Here is a 13,559-nt window from a genome sequence, read left to right as displayed (position 1 = left end):
GCAGGGACACTGCTCATCTGCCTCAGCCACATCTGCTTGCCCCAAAACCCCCCCATGGGGAGGGTGACACGGGAATTTTTAGGAACAGTTTTGCTCCAGCTGGAGGAAACAGGAAAGGTCAGAAGGCAAATGGACAAAGGAATATAACATCTCTCTCAAAAAACAAGGTGAGAAGGTGAGGTGATTGCAACATGTTTGTAATCAGCTGTCACACTGAAAGGAGGCTCTGAGTTCATCTGGAGTACAGAGCAGCAGAATTACATGCGAGTGTTTAATTTCATTAGGCAAATTAGCATGTAATATGTGCGGGAAGTGGTAAAATTTATTTCCACAGAAGTCCCACTTCTTAAAATGCATTTTTTTGTTTGCCATTGTACACAGTGTGTTGGTTTAAGAGAAGTATTTAAGTCAAAGAAAACACGATGCAGAAGGTTCAGGGTGCCATTTGATAAACAATGGGCTGCAAGCTGTCAAAAAAAAACCCTAAAGTGGCAAATCTGGCACATGCTGAATCCATTCCTTTCTGTGCAGGAAGAAAAATAACAATCTATTTCACATCCAGCCAAACTCTTTCACAATCTGCATTGCTCAAAGCTGGAGTCATAGCCAGCAGCAGCAGGGATGTCCGTCTGTTGTGGCACTCTTTGCAAGCAAAGGTAAGTCTTGGTATGCTTCCAAGCTCCCAATGACCCTGTGGTTGATACAGTGAGTTAGAAGCAGTGTTGCCTGCATCTTGATACAGGGTTAACTAGCTTTCCCTGCCAAATAGCAGTGGGCAGCATCTGGAACACACTGAATGGTTTTTCAATTTGGGCCAGGTCTGTTCATGGTGGTGGTTTGGCTAATTTTGCCTCAGGAGGCTAAAATGAGTTGTTTTACAGCATTACCGATTACTGACTCAAGGTGGTGATGCAAACAGTGCAAAGTTTGGATCTCATCTCAACATCTTTGTGTTGGCTGACCAGTTAATCTTAAAATAGCAATTATCTAATGGGGAAAATCCCACAGATCTAGACAAGTGGATTATAAAAATAGCCACCATCATTGGTAAGAGTCCCAGAGTAATTTTTGAACCATGCTGTGGCTAAGGGCCATGGACATGTACCAGTTATCAAAAACAGGAGCAAAATGCTGGCAAGAATTCAGCTTTCATCTGCCTGGCATCAGTAAATACCTGCAGGTCAGCAGAAGATGTATTTATAGTTGTAACCACATGAAGCAAGAAAGCCTTATACTTGCCCTGTATTTTTCCATGAAAGAGGTGAAGTATTCAGGGTTTGTGAATAGAGCACTGTTCTTGGACCTTCTTTTTTGACCATGATTCCCTTTATATAACAGTCTTCTGTTCCTCCTGTGGATATGTTGGGTTTTTTTTTTGTCAGGAAAGTTATTTTTGGAATGATGGTTTATAACTGATGTTAAAGCCTGCTGTAAGGCTTTTATATGTATTGTGTGACACTTGTTTTATGTAATTGCCACCAAAATTCAGCACACTTGCTTTCAATTTTCTTTCCATGTTTACATCTGCTTTTGTTTCCTTCCCATTATTAAATTGTTCCAAACACATTGTCGGAAATCAAGGATTCCATTCAAAGTCCAAAACTGCAATAATATCTGTTCCATTTGTTCAAAAGTTGTAAGTTAATTGTCACATTTTGTCATCTACTTAGGCTTTTTCTATTCTGAGGGGGAAAGCTAGTGAGCTGTTTTAACATACTTATGTCCACTCAGAAAGACAAAGTTATGAATGAACGTATATTTAGCACCTATTCTGCTTCCCCTTAAACTCAAGAGGAGAGGGGTAGAGTAGGGAAAGAATCCTTTCTATTCAGTTTATGGAAACCTAAATCTGGCCTTCCTACAAATAAAGATCAACAATCCCAGTCATAAAACTACTTATGTACTGAAACAGCTGAAATTTTACCAGGTAGTGACATCATAGCATGAGGCTGCATCATTCCTACATAAGAGTGCTTTGGCTATCTGCATTTTGAGACGCAGGAATCAAAATGCATCCTGGCAGAATGATGTGGAGACTGGAAACTTTTGCTGGGAAGGTGCTGCTGAACAGAGGCATGTTTTCTTTACATCATTTTGCTCTTTCTTGGGATAAAAAAGAAATAAAAAGGCTAATTTTGATGAGGGAACTGATGCAAGATCTCCTTGCAAAGGTAGTTCTCTTTTTACTGTAAACCACACTAAGACTGGAATGCTTGCCAATATTATTATGCTCCTAAAATCTTGTTTAGGCATACAATCAGATTGGCCTTGCCTTTTGGAAGTATTGAGCATGCAGGTTTTCAAATTAATATGTGCTTCAGAAGCCTTAAAAATCTTTTCAATTCTAAGCTTCTGTTTAAATGCATTAAGTTCTGAGCCTGGAAATTAAACGCAAGGAAGACTCCACCTTACTCCTATTCAGAGGGATGCCTCTTTTGAACAAATTCAGGTTCCATAACCCACATTTGAATAAGCCCTGGAAGCTTGTGGTGTCAGTGACTCATCCCTGGGGGTGAAGAGTGCTGGGGCTCGTATTAGTCTTCTTTAAGGGATATTTTTACCCTTCTTTTGTTTCTCAACTCAAGAGCTTTTTTATGAATGAGATAATATGTTATTTTCAAAACTACAACTAGGTACTTTTTAGATTGTTGATTTGATGCCATTTTTGGTACCCATTATGTCTTTCCTGTAACTCATTCCCAGATCTGAACAGATACTCTCCAACATGTGGTAAAGTAATTTTGTCTCTGAATTGTATATAGATCATTACAGACTGCATCCCAGAGCAGGTGTCCATGGATGGGGATGACCATTTTCCATCTGTTTGTTTTATACCCTGGCTTATTTGTCACTACTAAATGATTGCTGCAGTGACAGAACTCCCCAAGTATGCATTACTGAATTTCTATTTCAGCTGGGAAGGAAGATGATAGCCCTTTGGCATGCACACAGCCAAGGGAAGACAAATATGAGTAAAGTGGGGTTTTCAGTTCCCACATCTCTGTGAGACTGGGTTTTTAGAATAACCTTGTAAGGCTTAGTAATGGCTCAGCCGCAAAGCCAGCGAGGCCAGAAGGGAACTAAGTGGGAAGAGAGGTGGAACTGGGGTGCCCAGGAGAGCTCTGCAGGTGCCACCATGCCCAGGGACCAGACAGGGGATGGGCATAGTAGCTGCCTTCTGTGCTGCCAAGGTCCATTCCTGCCAGTGATCCATGCTTCAAAGAGAAGCTAGCTCCGTGCCTGCACCGGGGAAAGGCAGGGATTGTGAGCCGCATTCAAAGTCCAGGTGAAGGCAGTGAGCATGAGCTCAGACCAGTCAAGTTCAGCTCAGTGTGTTTATTAAGCTATACTGATGAGGGAAAATTTTATTACCAAACACTACTTTTTTCTTGGTTACCAGTACTGAGTCAGTTAATAGCATAAGCTGAACTTACAAAGTTTATTTTTATCCTATTGCTCAATTCCATTTAACTATAAATGTTCCACAGTCTTAAATAAATCCCATCATAAACTGAAGTTCTGCTATAAAAGCATGGCATTATTAGGGGTTCATCCTGATCCCTTGTCCGTAAAAGCATTTGGTACTCCCAGAGTGTAGGTAAGAAAGAAGAAAGTTACCAAAATACGTACCTGATTTAATGACCAAACCTTTCAATTAATGGTTTGACATGTTACTGAGATGATCTTTAAGGTCTCTTCCAATCCAAACCGTTCTATGATGGGGCTACAGGTTACAACAAGTCTAGGCAGGCCACTTGCCTGGCTGACAAAGCACTGCAGAAGCTGTGGCTCAGTGCAGCATTAGGGCCAGGAGAGGAAGGAGCGCAGTGACTGAAGCCAGGCTGCTCTTAATTTTAGTTTCCTGACTCTGTGCAGCCTGGAATGATAAGGGCTGGGAGGTTTCCCACTGACAGCTACAGGCTCCCAGTGGAAACTACAAAGCAGCTAAGAGAAGCCTGAACTCTCTCCCATATCCCAGCACGCCTCTGGTGCTTAGAGTGATGGTGCTGGTGTAGCAGAGTGATGGGAGCTGGTTGCCTCTGACACCCATCTATAGCTCCCAGAGGTGTATTTCTGCTTCCAGAAGTGTGCTTTTAATAAAACTTAAATGTTTAGAAACTGCAGCATAAAGGTTGATCTCTGTGCAGCAGCCTTCTCTATGATGCTCTTCCATCCTAAGTGTGAAAGCTGATAGGGCATCAGGAGGGCTCTGGAGCTGGGAATGGGCACTGGGAGCAGCCATCTCATGCTGGTGTCCAGCACCTCTGCGAGGAGAGCAGGGAAATGAGGGAGCTGTGTGCTCTGGCATACCGTGTGTTGGAAATGAACAGCTGAAGGGAAAAATCACTGTAAAAGAAGGTGTTTGCACAAAACACCTAGAAGCCTTTCAGGCATTTTTTTGAGGTGGGTACAGGAAGGTATTGGGGAAAAAAAACCTGTGGGTTGGAAATGTATTTCCAACTATTTTTAAAGTAAACAAAATCCTTCTGAAGTTGTGGGCTTGTTGCATAAATTGTGCATTTGACAGAGTAAGTGGTGGGATGTTATGGTAATTACTAATGTCCCTTGAATATTTGGTTAACCACTGTATATAATCCCACATGCAGTAGCCTTTCCAGGGAGAATTTATATCTACCCTTTGGGCAGGATTAACTGTTACTCTCTTGTTTTAGTAACTTTTCAATTATTTGATTCTAACACATGGAGTTTTCCATTTTGGGAGGAAAAAATAAAAGGTGTCCTTTTGACATCTGACTTTAAAAAACAAGTTCCATCTTGTACCTGCGTGTGCTGAGCTGCGAGGTGACTGCCTGGGCACTGGGCAGGAGGGGTGGGAAAGCTGTCCCAGCTGAAGACCCTTGCTGTGTTGCAGAAGTGGATTTGACTTCTTTCTTGCCTAGACCCAGACACACAGAAAATGCATTAGAGCAGTGCTGAACCCTGTGTTTCAGGTCAGATTCTTGCAGGGTTATTAATGCTTGAGAAGGTACCTAGCCCTAACCTGCTTCTCCTGATGGCATCTGAAACATACCAATCCTGTCCCCGCAGTTTTGCTTCTGCTGGTTATTTTAACCTCACCTTCCTGCTCAGTTCTTTCCTAGGAAAATTCCCCTTGGTTCAGCACCAGGCTGTGTAGGCTCAAGGCAGAAAGGTGATCTGCTTTCCCTAAGATCAGTTTTCCTCTGTGGGGAATGACATGTCCTTGGGCTACCACCCTTGCTTTGCAACTTTGAAATTTGAAGATGCCAGCATATGCTCTTAGGTGATTGCCCAGATCAGAGTTTTCCTTTGGTGCATTAAAATACAAAGACCTATGCTTCCAGAAGAGTTTCTAGTCTGAATCAGCTTGCCTAGACTGGATGTCTAATAGTATCAGTACATCTCTGCTTAGCTTTACAGCATGTATTCAGTGCTTGTTATTCATTTTCAGCTCATTTATTGCCTGGTGGGGATGCTCGTCTTATTCCTCATTACTGAGGCCATACATGTCTTGCAGTATTCCAGCCAGAGCTACCCGATGGTGTGGCTTATGTGGATGGATGCTGAGCACTCTTCCTGCACTGCCTCACTCATCTTCTTCTGCTGATATTTCTTCCCCCATTTTCTCTCCTGATGACAATTTATCTCATAAACACACTCAGGCATCACCAGCACAGCTCCTCACTGCTGCTCTGGTACCAGAGGAGGAAACAGGCTGTGTAATTGCTGTCTTTGATGATACCTTGTTTTGCAAGACATTAACTCCAAATAGAATAACACATTACAGCCACATCGCAAAGCAATCCTTATAAGCAAGTTAAAGTAAGATCTTAGCTCATTGGAATACAATTTGAAGCTTAGGAAAACGTCAGCCATAAGCCTTTGCACTCTTCTGTATACAATAAGTCCAGGTCTAGTTTCCAAAAAAGACTTTAAATACAAATGGAATACATATTTCACTAGGGATAGGCCTTTTTATAATCTGCAGAAGTTACAAGGGCAAACTTTAACAAGCTCTCAAATGTGGAAATCCTGACAATAGCTCTGGTGCATTTTTGGGTGTAGAAACAGGTTAGCAGTATGGTGTGAGGCATTTTGGTATTTAGATATCTGCAAGAGAAATTCAGTAGCCCAAATATTTTAAAATGTGTATAATTTCTTGTTTTAATTTCCATCTTCGTATGTTCACGTGAAGGCTTTGAGCTTTGGCTCTTTATATTGGTCCAAGAGTCAGTCAGCTAAAATGATACATATGCTAATCACGCTCTGCAGAGTTAACTGGGCATAGGAATAGTATCGTTCCTAATTGGTGCAAGTAAATATTTATCAAATGCCAGAAACAAATATTGCTAAATCCACTCATTTTCATACCACTTGGAAAAAGAAATGGCCTTCCCTTTGGTAAACTGGCGGTGCCCAGAAATCTGCTTTAAGGGAAATTCTCTTATTGGAGATGGCACAAGTTTCCTGGACAGATTGCTTGATAATCCAAATTTAATCAAGGCTAACAGCTGAGTGTTTCTGGCAGAAGAGGGGATGGAGAGCAGGGGCCAGACCACAGGCAGCAGCTCTGGGGTCTGGGCACTGTCTCTGGCTGGGGACCGTGGTGGCCATCATCTGAGCAGGGCAGATGGGGGAAGGTGTTTAGCTCCTCCTCAGGCTTTCCATATGTGCAGGAACCTGTCCTGTTGCCCCAGCCATCTCCTCTGGCAGCCCTGCCTGCATGTGCCCAGGAGATGGGTTAAGATCCCTTGCAGTGTGACATAATTTCTTGAGAAGCTAAAGCAAACAACAGGGCATTACTTTGTTTTCATTGTAAGCAGGCTGGCGAGAATGAGTTTGATGAGGGATTTAAAAGACAAGATGTGGTAAACTGAGCGGAATTAGCAAAACATTTCCTTATGGAGAGGTGGTGCATAGGAAAGGTATAAAAAAATCGGTCTGGCTGAGCCTGAAAGGAGCACCAGGGATGTGTGTGTTAGAGATGGTATTAGAGTCTGATGAGACCAGGGCTGGGTTTTCAAAGGAGGAGAATAGAGTAGATCTGCAGATGGTAAAAACGTTTATACCTAGGCCAGAGAGACCTAGGATGGTTCCCCCTGGCTTGCTGCAAGAAACCCAAATCTGATGAAGGAGCATAAGGAGCTACGGTTTTGAGGGATCCCAGAATTGGTCAACTTCAAAGCAACATTTTAAGGCAGTGAGGTGGGGTGGCTGTGTGCCAGAGTGACAGAAGGGACACCATGCATGACCAGGTCAGCCTAGACTTCTTAGAGTTGTAGAGAAAGAAATATTGGAGCCTAGATGTATTCTGGGAGGACAAAGGGGTAAGGAAATGAAGGAACTGAAAGTTATCCAGCTTTGAGTGCTTGATTGGAGGAAGAGGTGGGGAGGCTGCTGACATGGGCAAAGCAGGAGGAAGGGAGTTAGGAGGAACATGAGGATCCATTCGTTGCACATGAGTGCTCTGCACAGCTCAGCATTGCCTTCCTGCTCTCACTCGAAAGGCTGGAGACAATTTCTCTCCACTACTGCGTGTGTCAGCTGAGTGGACTTTGGTTTCTGCCTGTCAACCTTTAGCCTTTCATCAGCTCCAACTCCAGTCATAAAGTTTAAAATCTGTTATGGCTCTCATTCAGCACAACCCCATGACACTCTTTCTATGTATTTCTAACTTTTTCTAATTTTACTTTCATAAAAATAACAAGTTCACAGTGAATGCTGGAGTTCAGGTACATGTACAAGGGAGCTGTTCTCAACTAAGATGCACACAAAACCCAGCTGTGAAGGTGCTATATCATTTAGAGTAGACATCCACACTCTTTAATGGGAGACAATCCCCTGCACACCCAGACACCATACTCACAGCTCTGTGTTAGACTGCACTGGGTTCTTAAAAGTTATGATTACTCAACAGAAAATAGCACAACAGTTTCTAAGTAGCTCTGGATTTTGGGTTGGGTATGGGAAGCTCATTTACATTTAAATACCCTTAAGCCCCAGAAAGACTTTGAATTCTTCATTATCTTTGGAAAATAGTTTGTGTTTCTTTTCTATGTCTCAAATGTTATTCTCTTATTCACAGCTGGCTCTTGTGGTTTCACTGCAAGGCTTCTCATTCACAAGCTGATCCTTTGCATGTTGCTGCTTCTTTCCTAAGCTTACCTCCTGTTGCAGAAGTCAACCTATTCTTCCAATCATTTGTCAGGCATTTCTGTAAACTCTTTCACTGAGCTATGGTATGTGAAAAACATCACAGATTTTCCTAAACCTTTCCAAGACCACCTTATCTCCACCACCTTTTCCTGTTTTGGTGCTGCTCGTTGTAGCCTGTGGAGTAGCAGTCTGCAATTATGCAGTTATGGGTGGAGTGTTTACCATGGTGGGTTATTTGTGATATGTTTGGATTTGCCAGGATGGTTCTGTGTTAACATTTTTTTTTTCACAGCTGACCTTTAAAGTCCAAAGGCCATATTTATGAATGACTCAGCCTACTCTCAGTGTGGCTGAAGATTACAGTATGCCAACAAAAGCCAAAGCATAGCTCTCCCATGTAACGTTTTGAGAAAGTAGTATTTGCCCCTGGCATTCACCAAGGGACCTTTCCCTTTGTGTGCAGGAGGAAAATAGGGCAGGCTACAATAAAAGGCATTGTCGGTCCCAGCATGCAAAGAATGATGATCCAAGAACTGAAATAATAGAGAAGTGTCGCGAGGGAATTTAGTTCACAAACATGTCAGGATAGCCTTAGGCTTACTCAAGTTTTGATTCAAGCTTCTCATTCTTCTAAAATTCTTTCCAGGCCAAAATGGATTAAATAGTTGCAAATCTTCCATCATTCAGCTTTTCCCTGGGATCAGTGTTTGAGGATGGTCTTGCTGCGTTGCCATTTCAGCCGCCGGTTCCTCAATGACAGTAAACCCCGGGGAATCACAGGGTATGTACTCCTGTGCTATGATTAGGATCTGTCTCCTCAAATTCCATCCTTGAGGTCTCTGCAGGAGGGGGCTTTTTGCTTTGTGTCCTGGTGAGTATCTGTCACAATAGACAGCAAGTATGACCAAGTATCGCACCCAACATGTACATAGCAGGTTATAAGCTACTGTTTCTATGGATCTGGTTTCCAGACCAGAATATTGCCTGACAGCTGTGCTTACAAATCATTGCAAACAGGAGAAGAAAACTGGTCTTATTCTAACATACCTAGAGATATGCTGCCAGAAAAAAATGTTCAATGGTGTAGTTTTTCTTCTCTTGCTAGTCCTATTGGGATGTTGCCCAGCTGAACTGACAACAAAGTAATAGTGGTAGCAGTAGTAATAGTAGTAATAATAATAATAATAATACCCCCACATAGATATTGTTAATTTTTCCCCCTAAACCTCTTTTTTAAAAATAGTCTCTTTAAAAGATCAGACTATATCTCTTTTTCCCCCCTCTTTATCCCTACTAAAAGCTCCTAGGAGGTAATGCTAGGCAAGAATCTGTGGTAGCAGCTAAATGTAAAAACTGTGTAATTTATGTGCCGTGGCCCAATCAAATATAATTACAAACCATGTTCACAGCGCAGCAAATTACAGAGCGCTTCACCAGTGTGGGAGATGGCACATTGCCTATTGTGATAGATGATCCCACACCTAGAATTGACTGGCAGCTTTTATAAGATAGCAAGGCATCCCTTTTGTGCCTGGTTGATGAAGGACAGATGGTCTTTTTCACCTGTAAGGAAGATTCACATCAGGCTTTATTTGTGGTAGTCTATGTGCATATGAATTATTTGTATCAAAAGAAGAACATATATGGCATTTGTTGGTGAACTATACTGCATCTAGATGAAGAGAAATGTTTAACTATTTCTTGCATCAACAGTAGTACCAGCTGTTCAATAACTTCTCTTTCTTTGATGACAGTGATCATTTTCAGTAGCTCTAAGGTGCCCTTCTGCTTCTCTGGCCCTGTAAATTCATTTATACCTGCCTTTAAGGCCTCTCTGCCCTTCCAGAGCAGTGCAGCAGGGGCTGAGGATAAATAAGAATCAAAGTGCTATTAAAGAGACAGGGAAAAAAAAAGAGCATAACACAAGCTAATACTCTTCAATTTTCATAATATTCTTTTTAACCTTCCTCCTCCTTAGAAGTTCATGTGTAAATTGAAAGGTTATGGATGACTCAAGTGGAATGATGGATTCTGTCTTACCCTTTCTTTTCTCCCTTAGCCTATTTGTTCATTGGTGAATATAGATGGAGGCTGTTCAGCTTATCTTGTGGCTTGATTAAGATAATCTAACTATTTTGTGCAAGCAGAAGGTGATTTATACAGCACAATATTTGGGCATTGTGGTCTTGAGCTTTCAGGCTAAGTAGGATGCTATTTTACCTTTGTCTTTTGGAGGCCTTGCTCTTGGATCCACGGGTTCTTAATGGGTTTTCCCAATTTAATTCATAATAAAGTGATAATCATGATGATAAAATAAGAGGCCTGAGCTTTTAGTGGCTTTTTTCTTCACTATACTTTGCACGGCTTCACTAATTGCATTATATTCAGACCTGAATTATTAAAGGCTTCTGAAAAAAAAACACATATTTTGGTCAAGGACAATTAGGAGTTGTACCCGGAAACTGTTTGCACTGCTCAAGGTCTGCTGTCCATTAGTTACTCTTCTTTATGCTGCACCAAAAATGTGCCAGTAACATTAAGGAGATTATGAAGCTTTCTGATAAATTTTTGCTATATTGTCCCTTACAAGGGAAGTAAAATCTGTTCTTTCCTCTTAGAACCCAGGCCTGCTTCAGTTCACAAAGGATGGATGGATGAACACTGTATTGACAAAATACATTGAAGATAGGGTTTCATTTCCCATGGCTGGAGAGGATGTGGGGAAGTTTATTGCGAGTAAAAGAAACAAGTGGCTGAAGAACCGGTAGCAGGAGGCAATAATTAATGGAAAATGCCATGTGCAGGGCAGGGTGGGCAGAAAAATTCAGTGGGAGGTGGAAGAGGGAGAGGGGAGATGCTACTTGGAAGGGTCTTGTGAAAATCCCTGTGTGGCACAGGGGCTGGTGGCCATTGTGGAGCATCCATGAGGCATTGGGAGGATCACTCACTGGTGGAGCCAGGTGCCAGCAAGTGTTCGGGGTGGTGTGTTAAGAAAAATACCTGAGTTCCAGCAACAGCAGGAGGCCTGACTGTAATGAGCTTAATGAATGTGACGCAAGGGATGTTTCAGGTAGAAGGAGAAATGTGTGATTTCTTGTATGTGTAATTAGGACACTTGGCAGCTGGGTAAGCTTTAATTGCCATTCAAAGCTCCCAGTCTTGCCAAAGAATGAAGAGAGTGAAGAGAGCTATTGATTTCCATCTGGGCAAACAATTTACTTCTTAGTGCTCATCAGCCTGATGTGTATCTTCATTCCCTGTCACTGCTGTGTGCGAGCTAAAGCTGCTTTCATCGGCAGATTTCAGGTGGGGGCTCAGTTGAATATGTGGCTAGAATTGCAAGGCATTAATAGTAGAAACTGCCTCATTTACCACACTGGCAGTGCACAGTGTGCTCAGAGTCTTGGAAAATCTCCACATTTCTAGATCTTTATATAGAGCGTCTCTCTGCTGTAGAGTCCAGTTGCTTCCCAAAAATAAAATGGGCACAGAAGGATCCTTCTTCTTCCTCTACTAAATGGGAGCAAGGCAATGTTTGTTTTATATGATGCATGTTTGTCTATAAATGTAGCGTTACTGAGCAGAGAAGTGGATTTTGCATTTCACTTTGAAGACACAGATGTCCATAATCAATATGATCTCTTTTGGGGGCAGCTTCCAAATTTCGTGGGCTAAATGCCACATTTTTGCCCTGTTGTTGGCAGTTTCATTGTTTCAGAGGCATACAGCTAGTGCAGGTCATGATTTTGAAACGGAGGCAAAATGATAAAACTTATATGTAGACACAAAGTGTAGCAATTTAATTAGAAAAAAAAAGTTAAGTGGTATCTTGGGGGAAAAGGTTAAGAAGAGAGAAAGAGGAGGTAAAATTGCCTTTGCAAAGCTATAAAAAAACAGACTTGCTGCAATTTGCAATATGCAAAAGCATCATTAGGCAGAAACAGGTTTTTATACAACTAATCAATCTCACATTGTGCACGTAATGGGGATCGATGTGCCCATGCAGCATAGACATGTCTGTATGGTTTTGTGAACTGCAAAAAAAAAAAAAGGTTGGAATAATGATTTCCCTTCTGTTAAGGAATGGCTAATTAGCCAAATGGTAATATCCAGCAGATGCATGTAGGAAATTCCATCATATAGATCCCCAGGGGCACTGGGCACTACACAGTATAAAATAATCAATAGTCAATTGTAAAAATTTTTAGATGTACCCAGTTCTGACAAAATTATTTGTACACAAAATGGGAAGAAATATAAATGCACAAAGGGTTGGTTTTTGTTTTGCTCATGTTTTGGCATGGAGTGATTTCACTAGAATGACTCTGCGCTCACAGCAGTGACAGGGTGGAATTGGCCTTCAGTTATACATTAAGTGGGGCAAAGTTGAGTGATAGCCTGTAAACTAAAACGAAAGCAGTACCTGACTAATGTCTAAAAAGTATTAATCTAAAAATAATATTGTCTAATGTGTTTTATATTTTAAAAGTGTTTTTTTCTGATTTACAGGGGAAGAAATGCCTAACATGGGTTAATATGGTTATTGACTAGTTGTATCTTGATTTCTTTTTTTTTTGTTTAAGAAAGTTTTAACTTGATGTACTAAGACCAAAAAGAAAAAATAATCTTAGAAACAGTGATTTATTTCCTGTTGACTTCAATAACTAATCCTGTTAAAACAGCCTGTACTGGAAGGCAAGGCTTATGTGTGGATAAGATAGTAGAGATAAAAAAGGCAAGTTTTACATTCATACCTGCCAAATTTAAGAAAGGAAAATGATGCATTTTCTGTTGGTTGGGTAGATCTTGAATTCCATGTTGCGCTATTAAAGTATTTTTAAATCATGGTGTCACTGCTTCATTACTTTTGTATGTTGATATCTCCCTTTCTTATCAGGAGATGACAATATATGCAGCAAAAGTCATCTGGTACTTCAGACAGCTGTTAAAATATGACAGTTACTGATATATGCCCTTTGGTTTTCAGTGTTGGATTATACTCTTGTTTTATACACAGAGCAGTTCTCCTGTTTGTAACAAAACACTTCCCACATGACACTGTCTTGTCACCTTCACTGCTTCTGGAGAGATTGTGAGAAATGACTCATGGTGTGGTGTGCCCTACTTACAATACTTCAGATACTGCTATTTCCCAGGTGCTTCCCCAAGCTTTTCTCTTTCATATCTTGAAAGAAAAGTACCCATAGGTGGAAGTGACTGAAACCATTACTTATCTTGAAAAAGACATCTTTCTCTTGTGAAAAATAAATAAGATAATGCTTTTCCTCCTGCTGTTAAAAAAAAAAAAAAATTGTTTTATATTGCTTGTAACTGAAAGGCATAAAAAAGTACAGAATTCCATTCCTGTCATTAACGCATCTGTTAAAGTGAGCAGATAATTATACTTTAGATCTATCTATGCT

General features: G+C 41.2%; 1 long non-coding RNA gene across 1 annotated transcript; it reads left to right on the top strand.

Annotated features, from left to right (window-relative positions):
* The first annotated feature begins 394 nt into the window (after positions 1–394).
* On the top strand, positions 395–11,724 carry LOC130609755 (uncharacterized). The gene is made up of 3 exons (XR_008974865.1): positions 395–656; positions 8,876–9,007; positions 10,762–11,724. It is a non-coding gene; the product is annotated as an uncharacterized LOC130609755 (long non-coding RNA).
* The last annotated feature ends 1,835 nt before the right edge of the window (positions 11,725–13,559 follow it).

The sequence above is a fragment of the Pezoporus wallicus genome, unplaced genomic scaffold (assembly GCF_028554395.1).
Source record: "Pezoporus wallicus isolate ANWC-B61680 ecotype Strahan unplaced genomic scaffold, APGP_CSIRO_Pwel_v1 contig_593, whole genome shotgun sequence".
In the NCBI taxonomy this organism is placed as follows: domain Eukaryota; kingdom Metazoa; phylum Chordata; class Aves; order Psittaciformes; family Psittacidae; genus Pezoporus; species Pezoporus wallicus.
The sequence above is the reverse complement of the archived record's forward strand: the minus strand, read 5'-3'. Positions and strand labels throughout refer to the sequence as shown.